Raw genomic sequence first — 16,802 nt, 5'->3', positions numbered from 1 at the left:
CAATACTGAACACGATACTGAACACGATACTGAACACGATAATGAACACAATACTGAGCACAATACTGAACACGATAATGAACACAATACTGACCACGATAATGAACACGATACTGAACATGATAATGAACACAATACTGAACATGATAATGAACACAATACCGAACATGATAATGAACACGATACCGAACACGATACCGAACACGATAATGAACACAATACAGAACACGATAATGAACACAATACAGAACACGATACTGAACACGATAATGAACACAATACTGAACACGATAACGAACACAATACTGAACATGATAATGAACACAATACTGAACACGATAATGAACACGATACTGAACACGATACTGAACATGATAATGAACATGATAAGGAACACGATAATGAACACAATACCGAACACGATACTGAACACGATACTGAACACGATACTGAACACGATAATGAACACAATACTGAACACAATAATGAACACGATACTGAACACGATACTGAACACGATACTGAACACGGTACTGAACACGATACTGAACACGATACCGAATCCTCAACAAAAACAAAAGTGTATGTTTAACGATGGAGAATTGAGGGAGAGCACACACTGTACTGTACTGTAGATTCGGTTGGCGCTAGCTCTGGGGTTGTTTGTGTGTTCCACTCATGCGTAAACAGAAGTTGGCATGGCACGACAGTGGCTGCTGGGTTTCTCTGTCGCTCTCGTCTTAAAACAAACACAGAGGGGAGAAATGGACTTTTAATGGCATCTGGGAGCCTCCTAATCAAACTGAGGCCACAGAGAGCTGTGTTTATGTAAAAAGCACCACACTCACTGTAAACTGTGTGAATTTCCTGGCCTGAGACACTGAGACAGTCTCCCAGAGGACAGGAAGAATAGAGATATTAACGTGGTGCCAACAGCCAACATTTGTTTCAGATTCAGCGTTAAAGGGATAGTTCATGTAAAATACATGTTTAGATATTTATTTCTTTACCTTGAAAAGCAATCCACAGTTTGGTTTTGTTAAACTAGCCACTGCAAACTAATGCTGATATTTCAAGGTAAGGAAACAAATATCAAGGAAAGGAAACATATCTAAATTTCTCAACTTTCCCTTTAACTCCGAACTCACTGATTTATTCTGTCAGTTTGTCGAGGAGTAATCCTACAGCTACCAAATGTAAACACAAGAAAGTGGGCACCCACCAGTATTTATGGACACCCTTTTAATCAAAACGCTGCTTTGTACATCAACTCTGTTATGTGTTTTCTTCTTTTCTTGCCTTTCATGTGAGTAGGATGTTAAATCTCCTTCGTTAGTTAGAGTGATAATCGTCTACATTCTCCCTGTGTACTAAGCCAGAATGTATGGCACCACACCACTATGGTCTTTCATCCATTAGGTGTAGTATAAAATACGGTGGTTTGCTTGGCCCTACCCTGAGACACCACTCGCATGCACGCACACACGCACACACACACACACACACACCCTGAGACAATACACACACACACACACACACACCCTGAGACGCTACACACACACACACACCCTGAGACAATACACACACACACACACACACACACACACACACACCCTGAGATGCTACACACACACACACACCCACACACACACACCCTGAGACAATACACACACACACACGCACACACACACACCCTGAGACACCACTCGCACGCACGCACACACACACACACACACACCCTGAGTCTCTACACACACACACCCTGAGACAATACACGCGCACACACACACACACACACCCTTAGACACCACTCGCACGCACGCACACACACACACACACACACCCTGAGACACCACTCGCACGCACGCACGCACACACACACACACGCACACACACACACACACACACACCCTGAGACGTTAGTTTGGTCTTTAATGGGCAAAACAGACGAGGGTCATTGGATAAACAGCGGTTTAGAGGAGGAGAGCCCAGACAGGAGGGAAATGGCATTGATTCTGGGTCCACATGTCAGCAATTTGGGGGCATTGTGTATCTTGGCCCAAAGCAGAGGCTCATGATCGATGGAGGAGTGAAAATCTCAAATCCCTGGCACCGAATGCAGCCCTGGAAATTGCTTTCAGCTGATAGCTTCATTTCAGTTGACGTTTATCAACTGAATTACTGGTCCTCCGGAACGGTGAGGAGAGGGGAAATGTTTTTTGCTTGTTTGTGCCTCTTGTCCAAATGAACACTCACTACTAGAATTGATAGTGTTAGACTAGTGTACCCCCCTTAGATAAACCAGTGGCTGGTTGAGAGGATAAAGTAAGAGGAGAGGTAAATGCAGTCAGTTCTTGTCATCAGAGATACTGTATGTTACAGTTCCTCCCTGGTTATCTGAGCAAGAGTAAGGAAGTCTCTCTCTCTCTCTCTCAGGGGCCTTGTCTTCCTACTTTACTTTGCGTGCAGATTATGCATGATTTAATTATTCATTTCTGGCGTCTTGTGAGAGTCTTGTGACTGTGGTGTAACATTGATATGCCGGTTAGATTTGGTGAGAGTAAGAGAGTACTTCGTTGGAGCCTGGCTGAGGGGTTTTGCAGGCATGAAGCAGACTATTATACCTCCCTGCCAGTACTGCTCTGATTACACACCCAACACCCAGCCCATGTTCAGAATGGTGGTTAGGACGTTTCGAGAGAGAGAGAGAGAGTGAGATGTAGAGAGCCGTGAAGCACTTCAGTGGCCTCAGAATTGGCAACCCGTACGCCCATCGCGTCTTCGCCATGTGAAGTGTGCGAGCCACCTGACGATCTCATCAAGAATCCAATCAGCGAGGATGTAGAAAATGCACTTCTGGTGTGATGGGAAAGACTTTCAGCCAGGTAGTTTAGGGGCATATTCGCTGCATATGTAAATCAGACTGGAAATTAACTCCGATTTGATGTTCAGAAAGCTGTTAGGAGGAAGGGGGCAAAATTGGAGGGTGGGCAGAGAGAGACCCTTGTCTCATGAGCTAGGCAGAGATAGAAAAGAATAGGCTCTGCACAGTTGCTGATCCATTATTCATATTTGGTGGCATTGTTTGAAATACAATGAAGTCGGTTCTCCGATAAGAAAGACTGCCCTTGCGGGCCTACTTTGGTAGGCTACAATCTTGATGGCCTGCTGTGCATATGGTTCAGGGCTAATGGAATATCAGGTCTACCTGAAGACAGGTATGTGTGACTTCGGGGTCATAGGGTCAAATACATGTGTAGGATGAATGATAAACATTAATGCAGAGGTTTTGAGCCTATAAGATGCTGTACTGTAAGCATGGGTCTAATGTAGGCCCTTAAAAGCCATTCTCCCGTCTCAAGAATAGGTCTATTATAGTGGGGAAATTGTGGTTGCATATATGAAACACCATTAGCAGGAAGTGGAGGATCTTAATCCTCAGGTAACTAATACTGGGGAGAGAAATTGCTTCCTTCCTTTCCTCTTGTCTAACATCTGACTGAATTGACCTGGTCTGCGAGCCATTTCAGCGGCACGGGCGGAACGTGCACTCGTTTTTGGGGGTGGGGTCATACCCCTGGGTGGGTCAGTGCACGCATCGTCACCGGCCCGGCTGCCCGTGCGCCTGTCTCTCGAGTAGAGCGTTGCTTTAGTCTGAAGTGGTTAAAATGTCATTCCAAATCGCCTGGACGTCGTGATTACCGGCACGGGAGGAATTATATATTTAGCTTGATGTTCGCTGCGATTTCCTCCCCCCCGTCTTGATCTTAAGTGACTGGTACCCTCGACGGTTCCTATCTCTGAGGAGTTGAACTCGTCCCCTGGGAACCCTGTAATCAAGGGCCTCGGAGCGGAGCGGCAAAGAGAGGAAATTAGATGGTGGTGGGGGAGGAGGGTGGGAGGGTGTGATGGGGCCGGGGGGATCATAAATGACACAGTGTTCTGTGTTCCTATTCTAATCTGCATATGACTCAGAACCCCCTACTACAGTATAGACTGTAGATGGCTATGCCTATATTTGAAAGTATGTGAAGGTGCTCATGCAAGTCCCCCAAACGTATATAGCCTACGAAGCTTATCGTGTACCCATGTTAAGCATCACAAAGCGATTGCCTGCATCCTCGTTGTTCACAAGGGCTCAAGCGTAATGACGTCGGACTGCTGCAAGAACCGATTGTTGCATCGAGCGTCTCTACACTCCTCATCTTCTTTTTCTTTTTACCCCTTTTTCGTGGTATCCAATTGTTTTAGTAGCTACTATCTTGTCTCATCGCTACAACTCCCGTACGGGTTCGGGAGAGACGAAGGTTGAAGGTCATGCGTTCTCCGATACACAACCCAACCAAGCTGCACTGCTTCTTAACACAGCACGCATCCAACCCGGAAGCCAGCCGCACCAATGTGTCGGAGGAAACACCGTGCACCTGGCAACCTTGGTTAGCACGCACTGCGCCCGGCCCACCACAGGAGTCGCTGGTGCGCGATGGGATAAGGACATCCCTACCGGCCAAGCCTGGGCGCGAACCCAGAGTCTCTGGTGGCACAGCTGGCGCTGCAGTACAGCACCCTTAACCACTGTGCCACCCGGGAGGCCCTACTCCTCATCTTCTCCAACCGTGTACATGACCTTGAGAAAGACCTGTGTCCCTTACTGTATGAACTGATCAGACTTGCATGTCATGGCTGTTGGTGCTCTCAACGTGTCACCATGGTGGGTGATGCAAGAGCCTACGTTGTGATTTGAGATTGTACTTGCCGTTTTTCCCGGACTTGTGTTGCCATTTTTGAACACCGACTTGCAAACAGGCGACACCTGTTAATTACAACAGTAACTTGTACTGATAGGTACTTTTGAACTAGAACAGTCTACTGGGAACGATGCTCATGCCAGTGTCTTTGTTTCTTACTTTTCTTTGTGACTCTGGAGGTCACAAGCATGAACAGACACCCCAAGCATCTTGACTACAAGATAGTTTTCTGCATCCCAAAAGCTCTTTGAAATATGCCTTGGCACACACACACACAGTCCGAAACATGACTCCAATCTTTAGGCCCCTTAAACTCTAACCGGTCCTGAGATATCCTCTGAGATATCCTGAACTAGACTAATACATGATAATTCCCCTCATAAAAAAAGAGGTGATCATTTGCTTTCCAAATGCCACGGATTGGACAGGAAGTCTGTTAATCTGAAACCCGATCCGGGAGGAAGGAAGGACTCAAGAACCAGCGTTCAGAGCTTTCACCGATCATATTCATCACAGCCGCCAGGCCCGGCCAGGCCCAGACTCATTAGCCTCAGCACTGCACTTAACTAAACATCTTTCTCATAAAATAAATGCTTCCAGGTTACTCTGCCTAGCCCAGGTTGCCTCCTCGCCTCAATGGCCCATCTGATCTCAATTACCTCAGTCAGTTGGTTAGCGGTCCTGGTGCTATAGTGGTGGTGTCCTGATCAGACCTGGGTTCAAATAGCCTTTGAAATCTTTCAAATACTTTGTCCGTTTGCTTTAACCTGCCTGGAGTGACAGGGTTTGGGGACTGTTGGGACTTTTCTTTTGGTTCCATTGCAACAGACAAGCTCAACCAAGCACACATAAAGTATTTGGAAGTATTTAGAATAGTATTTGAACCCAGGTCTGACTGGTGGTGGTGTAGTGATACCGGACCCCTAATCTAACTCTGAACCTGCAAGGCCACATCACAGCTCCATGGTCAGGGGTAAGAGCCCAACCTGAGGTGTACCCCGACCGACACAGGTCTGCCTACGCGCTGTCCCTCTCATTTAGACTACAACCCACGTCTCCCAAATGGCACCCTTATTCCCAATATAACGCAACGGTGGGCTCTGGTCAAAAGTAGTGCAGTATATAGGGAATAGGGTACCATTTGGGAGACAACCAAGGAGGTAAGAGGAGGGGAAAGCGTTATTGAGTAATTGGTTCCTGATGCTTTCCCCCTTTCCTTTGGAATATTAATGACCAGATAGTCGGCCTCCCAAATGACATCCTATCCCCTATATAGTGCACTACTTTTGACCAGGGCCCAGATACTCCCCATATGCAGGGAGAATGGTACCATTTGGGACACAGACGTAGTCTTTTTGGTCTCTGGGTTGATATTGCAGGAGGAAGTGGGGCCTAAACGCATAGGAGGAAGTCCTATGTGATGGGTTTAACTGTCATTTTCGGGGGGGGGGATCAGACATTTGGTGTTCCAGTTCCAGAGGAAGTAGCATGTTTCTTCTTAAGACAGGAGGAGCTTGGCTCAGGCTGGTCTAAAAGTATTTATGGCACAGGTTTGCGAGAGAATGGTTTGGAGCATGTCATTTATTTCTCAGTTCACATGCGAAAAGTCAAACGCAAACAGGAAAGATCCGAAGCTGCAGAACATGTGTTCTGTTGATGTCAACCAGAGAAGATGTGTTTGTTGGTTTATTTTTAATCAAAAGGTCCTTTGCAGATGAAGAGTCAGACAAAAATGTCTCTATTTTATTGTTTATCTTTGTCATTCTCCCTCTGTCTCTCTCTCTCCCTCCATCTCTCTCTCTCTCTCGTACAGGTAGAATTCTCCCAGAAGGAGAAGCTTGCCATGTAATCTGCAAGCTGGATATAGGCTTCAAACGAAATAGTTGCATCAGAGCAGAGTATTCATTAATCTGAACACATCTTTTTTCTAATCAATCTGTTTTACATTCACCCACTTCGTTTATTAAGGCATGGTTGGTTTCCATAGTAACTCTTGAGTCCACACCCTCACGACACCAGTGTGAATGTGTTTATGCGGAGAGGAGAGGGCACCACCTTGTGGCAGTACATGAACTAACAATCTGATTTCCACACAGAGATGGGGATAGAATCATGTTTTTCCACGTATCTTGTTACAAAAAGCTATTCTTTTTTTGTAATCATTGCTGCTGAGTCCAGGAAGAGATGTAACTCCTGATGTGGTTATGCTATTGTTATTTAAGTTAAGGAATTAGTCTTATCTGATTGTCTGTGACTGATTAGGCCTGTATGGACAGACTGTAGGCCCATAATGGACTGTAAAGTCTTTATGCTACATGAACATCTGACAAGCAATTAATCAAACCGTATTTATATAGTAAGAGAATGCATTTCACTAAGGGAAGGGAGAAAAACGCAACATGTTTTCTATAAAAATATACATTTAATATAGACAAGGAAAACAATAAGCGAGAAATTCAAATAGTAAAATAACAGTGGACATGAGAGACTAATGCAGAAATAAATAAAATAGGCTTAAATAATAGGATACATAGAATGGGATAGAATAAATCGAGTTGGGGAGCTTAGCTCAGTGCTCCTTCAGCCATGTTGAGAGGTCTCTCTCTCTCTCTCTTTAATGGAACACTAAACCACAGTGTTCGTGAATAATCAGTGATGAAACTCTCTGTTCTCTTCTGACTCACAGTCACAGCAAACCGCTCCTTCAACCTCACACTCTCAAGAGCCAAGATCCAATCTCTCTCTACAAGTGTTCAAGATTAGAATATAGACAAATGGTGACTTCAAAAAATAGCTTGATAAAAAGCTCTTCCTGAGAGGAAAATTGCATTTTGAGTGTAGAAGTGGTGAAAACTGGACTGGGTTTTGAGAGGACAACTCTATATCATTTTCTATGGTTATACATCAGGATAAATGCATAAGACACATTTCAGTTGAAGGCATTCAGTTGTACAACTGACTAGGTATCCCCCTTTCCTTTTCTTTACCCACAGTCCTCTTTACCCCAGACAATATAATGTAACTTTCTTGCCCTCCATATTGTATTATCATCTGCTGTGTTCGCTAATGACCAATCTGAAGTTAAGATATTGAGTCTGTGTTCAGATCACACACACAATCTTCAGCCTCAATACAGTCAGGGGGACCTAGACCTACAATTGTTATTCTTTATTAAGCCAACAGAGGGAGACAGAGACTAACAAACAGTCCCTACCTTTTCTGCACTTTATTATTCCATATTATGATGTGGGTGACAGGTTGTACATAGTTTGTTTCTATATTTAGTCTGGGTTGAACAGATAAGTAGGGGTTCATTATGTACACATGAACATGAACCAATTGGTGTGATGCAGCACTATTCATACTTATTCTGTCCTCTTCCTTTTGGTCACTAAGGTCTGCACACTGTCTGTCCATTTGTAAGGTCAATAGGGCCTCTATCTCACCATATCCCACTCTTTCTTTCTCTCTGTCACAAGAATTTTCAATCCCAATGATCATAACTAACAATCAATAGCTTTGACCAATCCCCAAGGTTTGTAAGACCATGGGTTTAATAATGATTAGGCAAAGACTCAGCTTATGCAAAAGGTTAGGACAGTTTATTCACGAGAATGTTCTAAAGTCCATTATACAAACACAGTCTTTATAACACACACAAACAAGTTCAAATCTTAAGCTACACCTTGCTCAGACAGTCTGTGTTTTTCCACCACACAGATACATTGTTTAATCTGCAACTTCTTTTATCACTCTCTCTATCCCTCTCCACACCTATGGGTTGGTGAGTGTGGTGGACCGCGAACGGTAACCTGTTGACCTTCGTGCTGTTTGGGGCGGTGGTGTTTACCTGTGTGTCTGTGTGGTGCTGCTGCATTCCCTGTGCTGTAAGAACCAGGAGGAGAAAACTGACACGGAGAGTTCAGAGGTCACACCAAAAGAGATTGTGGACAGAGGTTAAGTGCCTGGCTCAAGGGCACATTTAAGATACTCACTTCCCATCAGATTTGCCTGTCAGACCTGGGATTTGAACCGGCGATCCTCCAGTTTTCTGGCGGTGTTTGCTTTTGCCACAAGCAACCTTACCACTGGTAAGTAAAAAGCTTTGTGGATTTGTTTTCTCACATTTCTTACAATAACAAGTTAATGCCTTAGTTATTACCTCTTATTAGAATTTCTTGCTGCTAGAGATGCCAAAGTGCAGACAGACTCAGGGGACTGATCATGTATACTCCCAGTGAGAGTTCAACTTATAATGATGATGATAATAATAATAATGGTAGTAAATATTTGTCCTGTTACACACTTGCAAGTGTGTAATGGAAATGCTTTTCTTGCCTATTCCAACTCCCCCTGAGAAAACTGCAGGGAGTGATGTCACGGCCAGATAAGATAACTGTTTCATGGCTCAACTCAACTGTTTATGTGTAAGTGATATGTGTGTTGTTGTGGTGTCTTTTGCGTCGTCCTCCCCAACGGTTAAATCTGCTAAGACTAAAAGGAGGTTGTACATTTACATTGAAAGTGGATTTACTTGAACAAACCTGGGCATTGACTGTTTTGTCCAGTTGAAAACTTAAACCGTTTCTAGTTGTTGTAGCTTGAAATGCTGACAGTGATGGTTTCACAACCCCTTGTCTTGTGGCCATTGCATTTATGTTTTTTTTCACTGATTAAGCAATTCTGTTTTTTCCATGTATCTATGTATGTATATCTGTAGTGACTGATCATCCAGTGTGATCAGTTGCTCTTGTTGATGCACTGTATATGGTGATGATCAGACAACAATGTATTCACGTTTCTAATGGTTTTGGAACACTTGTATCAGGAAAGACAATCAAAATCAACATGCACCAAGACAATGAAATAACATGCATGTTCTTTTTCCGGAAATAATACCCTCAGTATGACTGTACCACAGGTGTCCACTGTAAAATGAAGAGGGGTTGGGAATATTCCCAAGAAGTGACCGCTGTGGGTATGGTAGTGAATGAGTTTCCCCCGGTTACTGTGGGCGTTGCCTTCTGTACTCTAGTAAAAAAGGTGTGTAGCCTTCTCTGATTGTCAAACTGAAAAACGTATGACTATTGAGTGCATGACACGCTATTGTGCAAGTTGCCCTTTAGTGAGGTACGTCGTTTAGTAGTTATTTTACTATCTCCTCGACTGTATCAAGTCCGTTCCACATCAGCCAGATGTGATACAGAATGTTATTATGATCTCAAAAAAAGACTGGTTGCGTTTCAGACCGTTATTTCAGATTGATTTAGATTCTAATTATGTTCAAATGCCTAAGCAACACACCTACTGCTATTGGAATTTGTTGCACTGTCAATTGAAATTACTATGTTCTGTGATGGAAGTAACAATGTTACTAAATGCTTTAGATGCTTTAGATGATAAACGTTAAAAGTTGTGTAGTCACAGCTCTGTGTCACTTCCTAGCGTGCATTGACCTAGCGTGCATTGGCTGACTACCGTGTTGGAGCGGAGCTACCTGGGAGGCCTCAGCCGGTTAGTAGGCTCCCATGCCTCAGCGGGTTGGATAGGCTCCCATGTCTAAGCTGGATGAATAGGTTTCCGTGCCTCAGTCGAGGCAACCGGGGATGTCTCAGCCGGCTCATCAGGCTCTTACTCCTCAGCCGGTTCGTCAGGTTTCTGCGCCTCAGTGGAGGTGACCGGTCTGCTCCAGATCCCCGGGATCGTCCCTGTGGTTAGTGTCCTGCGGCTGGAGCCGAACGCGCCGGGGAGAGGGTACTGTCACGTGTGCTCCCTCTCTGGCCTCTAGGTCACCAAGCTGCGACATAGGTGCATAGAATTTGAACTCATGAAAATGTTTACCTTAGTTTGTACAATTATTATATTGTCCTTTAAATTTGGCATGAAATAAAAATCTATTTCTACCCAACCTTTCTATCCTGTGATTTTTATCATCTGGTCAACCAATCCAAGCATCCAGTAACTAAACTCAGCAAAAAATCTGTCCCTCTTTCATGACCCTGTCTTTCAAAGATAATTAGTAAAAATCCATTGTAAAGGGTTTAAACATTTTCCCATGCTTGTTCAATAAACAATGAATCAACATGCACCTGTGGCACGGTTAAGACACAAACAACTTACAGAAGGTAGGCAATTAAGGTCTGTTATAAAAAATATAAAAACACTAAAGAGGCCTTTCTACTGACTCTGAAAGATGCCCAGGGTACCTCATCTGCGTGAACGCGCCTTAGGCATGCTGCAAGGAGGCATGAGGACTACAGATGTGGCCAGGGCAATAAATTGCAATGTCTGTACTGTGAGACACCTAAGACAGCGCTACAGGGAGACAGGACGGACAGCTGATTGTCCTCTCAGTGGCAGACCACATGTAACAACACCTGCACAGGATCAGTACAGCTGAACATCTCACCTGTGGGACAGGTACAGGATGGCAAAAACAACTGCCCGAGTTATACCAGGAACGCACAATCCCTCCATCAGTGCTCAGATGATCCGCAATAGGCTGAGAGAGGCTGGACTGAGGGCTTGTAAGGCAGGTCCTCACCAGACATCACCGGCAACAACGTCGCCTATGGGCACAAACCCACCATCGCAAAAAGTGCTCCTCACCGTCACGGTTTTGTCACACCAGGGGCGATGGTCGGATTCATGTTTATCGTTGAAGGAATGAGCGTTACACCGAGGCCTGTACTCTGGAGCGGGATCGATTTGGAGGTGGAGGGTACGTCATGGTCTGGGGCGGTGTGTCACAGCATCATCGGACTGAGCTTGCTGTCATTGCAGGCAATCTCAATGCTGTGCGTTACAGGGAAGACATCCTCCTCCCTCATGTGGTACCCTTCCTGCAGGCTCATCCTGACATGACCCTACAAAATGACAATGCCACCAGCCATACTGCTCGTTCTGTGTGTGATTTCCTGTAAGACAGCAATGCCAGTGTTCTGCCATGGTCAGCGATGAGCCCGGATCTCAATCCCATTGAGGACGTCTGGGACCTGTTGGATCGGAGGGTGAAGGCTAGGGCCATTCCCCCCAGAAATGTCCGGGAACTTGCAGGCTCCTTGGTGGAAGAGTAACATCTCACAGCAAGAACAGGCAAATCTGGTGCAGTCCATGAGGAGGAGATGCAATGCAGTACTTAATGCAGCTGGTGGCCACACCAGATACTGACTGTTACTTTTGATTTTGACCCTTGGTTCAGGGACACATTATTCTATTTCTGTTCGTCACATGTCTGTGGAACTTGTTCAGTTTGTCTCAGTTGTTGACTCTTGTTATGTTCATACAAATATTTACAGGTGTTAAGTTTGCTGAAAATAAACACAGTTGACAGTGAGAGGCGTTTCTTTATTTGCTGAGTTTGTTAACACTCTGAAAATCATCTGTGAAGGAGATGCTGATTAACTCCGCCCCCTGCCTGAGTGATTTGCCATCCCCACCTCCAGTGGGAGGAGCTACCTACAGGATGCTCTCTGCTAAGCAATGCTGCTCACGTCACCTCCCAGTCCCACCTGCTCATGCCTCCAAATAGCTACGTACCCACGCTACATCAGTGCAAGCCAATGCATGCTAGTGCCTGAGAAGTACTACCTCCCTCTCTCTCTGGAATATGAGACATGCTATTATGAGGTGTTGTTTCACTCCCATGCCGTCAGAATGACTCTATTTCCCTTGCTGGGTTAATGGACCATTTCCCAGGCGTGGAACTCGGGTCTGGATCAGTAAGTCCTTTTAAATAGGATCTGTGACTATACATTATACTCAGTCAGTCATCATATAACCCTGCCCATGTGAAAATCTTCTTGATCCCTCAGTGGGAAGCTATGGAGAAGCTCTGCGGTGAGGACGACTGACACGAGTCCACTCCTGTCTACTCTGCAGGGAAGATCCTTTACATGTTAGATTCTGTCTAGTAACTCACCCTGAGAATCATCGATATGTTTGTTTCAGTGTTCATACAGTGTTACGTTGGGAAGCATTTCGATCATGTAATGTGTTTGATCAGCAGACACACCAGGATTCTTTAGCCAGAGTCACTTATTGAGCTTTTTCTGATGTATTGATTGCCAACATTACTGAGGACTGAATGCATTTCATTAGGACAACCCTGCATTGGTGGTATTACCCAAATGATTAAAGGTGAAGAGTCGTATTAAAACTAACAGTTGGTTGTAATGTGGGCTTTTATCCAGTAGGTGGGGAACGAAGCGTCATATGATCGGTAGAATACTAGAATACAAAGGCCGTTCAAGTAGCAGTGATTCAGTATACTAGCAAAGGCCGTTCAAGTAGCAGTGATTCAGTATACTAGCAAAGGCCGTTCAAGTAGCAGTGATTCAGTATACTAGCAAAGGCCGTTCAAGTAGCAGTGATTCAGTTAAAGGTCCAATGCAGCCATTTTTATCTCAATATCAAATCATTTCTGGGTAACCTTAAAGTGATGGTTTTCAATTAAAACAGTCAAAGGGGGGGGGGGGGGGGGGAATGGCTTATGAGCAATTTCTCAAGCAATACTTTTACTAGGACTGCCTGGGAGTGGTCTGCGTGGGGAGGGGAAAACTAGCTGTTATTGGCAGAGGTTTGAAAAGACTGCCTGAAATTTCAGCCTGTTTTGGTGGGATGGCGTTTGGCCTGCCTGGTGACATCAGCAGTAAATTAGTTAATAGACCAATAAGGAAGAGTTTCAAACAGCTCTTATACTAAAAGGGTATTATCATAATTTTCACAATTTCATTTTTTTCCCCACAAATTTCATGTCATAATGTGGAAGTATACACGGAGTGTACAAAACATTAGGAACACCTTCCTAATATTGAATTGCACCCCCTTTTGCCCTCAGAACAGCCTCAATTTGTCAGGGCATGGACTACAAAGTGTTGAAAGCATTGCATAGTGATGCTGGCCAATGTTAACTCCAATTCTTCCCACAGTTGTGTCAAGCTGGCTGCTTGTCCTTTGGGTGGTGTCCCATTCTTGATACACACGGGAAACAAACGGGTACGCCTGGCGCCTACTGCTGTCCCCCTGTAAATAGGCACTTAAATCTTTTGTTTTGACCATTAACCCTCTGAATGGCACACATACACAATCCATGTCTCAAGGCTTAAACATCATTGGGTAACCTGCCATCACCTGGTCAGTCTGTGTCATGGAAAGAGATGGTTTGTACACTCAGTGTATATAAAACACAGGAAATCACATTTTTGAATGCAATGGGCATTTAACCAATTTTATGTCCAGTTTTCCTGAAAAGAGGTTTTACAAAAATGATTGCATTGAATTTGCAAGCAATAACATTCACATCTGATTCAGAACTGTCAGTTATCATGGAGTCTCTCTCGTAATACAAAGCCCTGATCTCACCCTATAATCCCCAGAACAGTGCAGACTCCTGAGTTGCCATGCAATGGGGTGATTAACCAGTGAAAGCTGTTTAGCCCAATTCTCTGATATAACATGTGATTGGTGTTTTACATGGCAGGATTTTTTTTTATCTCTGTCTGCACCTGAAAATCAAGACAATGTGTCAAGTAAGACTAAAATTGAGGTCTCCAAAAGATCCTCTGATAAATCCTCCTAATGTGGTTCTGCAATGTTTTGCGAACAGACTGTTGTGAAGAGAGATGATCTCTGTCATTATCTCAGGCAAGACTGTGTAATCTTGAGCTTTGTTGTCTGTGCTGGGACGATCTAACCATTTCCTTTCAAATTTTAATTAGTGTCTCTAAGAAAAGAACAATGGCTGTAGAGTATAATCCTTCAATTTGCACTGGCAGGTCAGAGATTACTACAGATTATAGAATGGGATTACAGAAAATGTCATCCTAATATGCCAAAACTATACCTTGGTATAAGACATTTGATGGCATGGAGAAGACAAACTGGTCTCTTGTTAACTTTGAGGAGGAAGGCATTTTCTAATAGCTATTGTTATCTTCAAGTGAAAGTAAATCTGAGTGTAATCTCATCCCACCAAAACAGGCAAAAAAATGATTAACAATTTAATGAATTAATGATATTCCTTTAGGCATCCTGTATTTATTTAAAATAATCAAAAGAGAGACATGCCTTAATACAGATACATTGAAATGATGTCCCTTATAGTATATACAGTGCATTCAGAAAGTTTTCAGACCCCTTGACCTTTGCCACATTTTGTTACGTTAAAGGTTCAGTTGTAGTCTGGTTTGCATTGAGTGGCTACAGTAGAGTCTGTGGCAGCTCGGTTGTTGGCTGGGCCAGTCTATGAGGCAGGGCTGGTTGTGCCTGAAGTTCATTAAATACACAGAAGTCTGGTGCCACAAGCAGAGCATAAACACCACCAGGACATGTCACACCTGCTGGCTGGCAACCAGGTAGTTCAGCTGACCTGTGTAGGTCAAAGAGCATCACAAGGTCACTTGACATTTTCAGCGTGTTTGAAGGTATCAGTTTGAGCAAGACAAGTTGCAGAATGACACATGTTAGTGGTTATTTGCTATGAGATTTGTAGATTTTACCGATGTAAAAGAGGAACTCAGCTCCAGCTATCTAATACATCACCATCAAGAGGCAGGAACAACTACAGACAGAGATAACAGATGGTAAGACATTCACGTTAACAGAATACTTGACCGATGCATAATTGTACTCTTTATGTATGTGTTATTAAATCCTTATGTAGGTACCCTTCAAATAAAGTGTTACCTAATATTGTAATTCAGGTATCTGATGACTCATCTGGACGACAGCAGAGCTGAAGCTTCCATTGAGCCAGACCCAGTGGACGGCTGGGATGACCCCGTAGCCAGCCACTGAGCCGAGGATGGCAGTACGCTGGTGTCGCCACTCCTTAGGGTAGTGAGAATGGATCTGAGCCAAGAACATAGCCAATATCAATGCTATAACAATCATTAGGTACACCTGTCTCCAGAACTTTAGAGCAGAGGGAGGGTAGAAGATAGGCTATGGGAAAAGATATGTCAGGAGGAGAAGAGATGTTATTTCAAAGCCAGTTTGCGTAGTTACATGTTTACAGTGTCAGAGTGCATGTGTTTACTGAAACAAACGGTATGAGTGAAAAGTACAACAAATGATGGAATGTATTGTCTAAGACACAGTGACGCAGTGGGAGGCATACAAGACCCCTGGAACAGAACAGCCAAGGTTCCAACGTAGTCCCGTGGCAGCACTTCTTCTCTGAGAGGGGGCAGGAGAACAGGTGATACCCCACAGAACACAGCATACACACCTACAGGAACGACGGGTAGCTTCATACAACAACACTACTCCTGAACACAGTTAAGCCTTACAGATAAGACCTGTAAACCATAACAAGCTGTAGGAGTTAAGGACAGACAGATATCTGTGATCTCTCCCTCCCCTCCCTCCCTCCCTCCCTCCCTCCCTCCCTCCCTCCCTCCCTCCCTCCCTCCCTCCCTCCCTCCCTCCCTCTCACACACACACACACACACACACACGCACGCGCACACACACACACACACACTCACCTGAAAGCAGAACCGTCCTATGCAGGAGATGGCGTAGTCTTCTTTGTTGGCTCCTGAAGCTGGCAGTACCGTAGACATGTCCTTAACCCCCAGTAGGAAGAAGAGCAGGAGCCCCAGGAGATGACTCCGTATGTTGACTGTCTCATTTGACAGGATGAAATACTGAAAGGGTGGAAAACAATCCAACACCACACACTCTCAACAACTAGCCTGGTTCCATATCTGTTTGTGCCGTCTTGCCAACTGCTATGATCATTGTTTGACGTGACAATAACCGGTGGGAGTTGGCAAGTCCACATCCTTTGGGTAATAGACAGCTTATTGGAATAAATCAGAGCTAAGCGGTTGATCAAAATATATGCATTCTACTCATTATTTGAAATTCAACTTGAAATGTAGCCAGTTATGCTAGCTAGCTAAAGCTTTCATTCAACTTGAAATGTAGCCAGTTATGCTAGCTAGCTATAGCTTTCATTCAACTTGAAATGTAGCCAGTTATGCTAGCTAGCTATAGCTTTCATTCAACTTGAAATGTAACCAGTTATGCTAGCTAGCTATAGCTTTC

The sequence above is a fragment of the Oncorhynchus kisutch genome, linkage group LG23, assembly GCF_002021735.2.
Source record: "Oncorhynchus kisutch isolate 150728-3 linkage group LG23, Okis_V2, whole genome shotgun sequence".
Taxonomy (NCBI): Eukaryota; Metazoa; Chordata; class Actinopteri; order Salmoniformes; family Salmonidae; genus Oncorhynchus; species Oncorhynchus kisutch.
The sequence above is the reverse complement of the archived record's forward strand: the minus strand, read 5'-3'. Positions refer to the sequence as shown.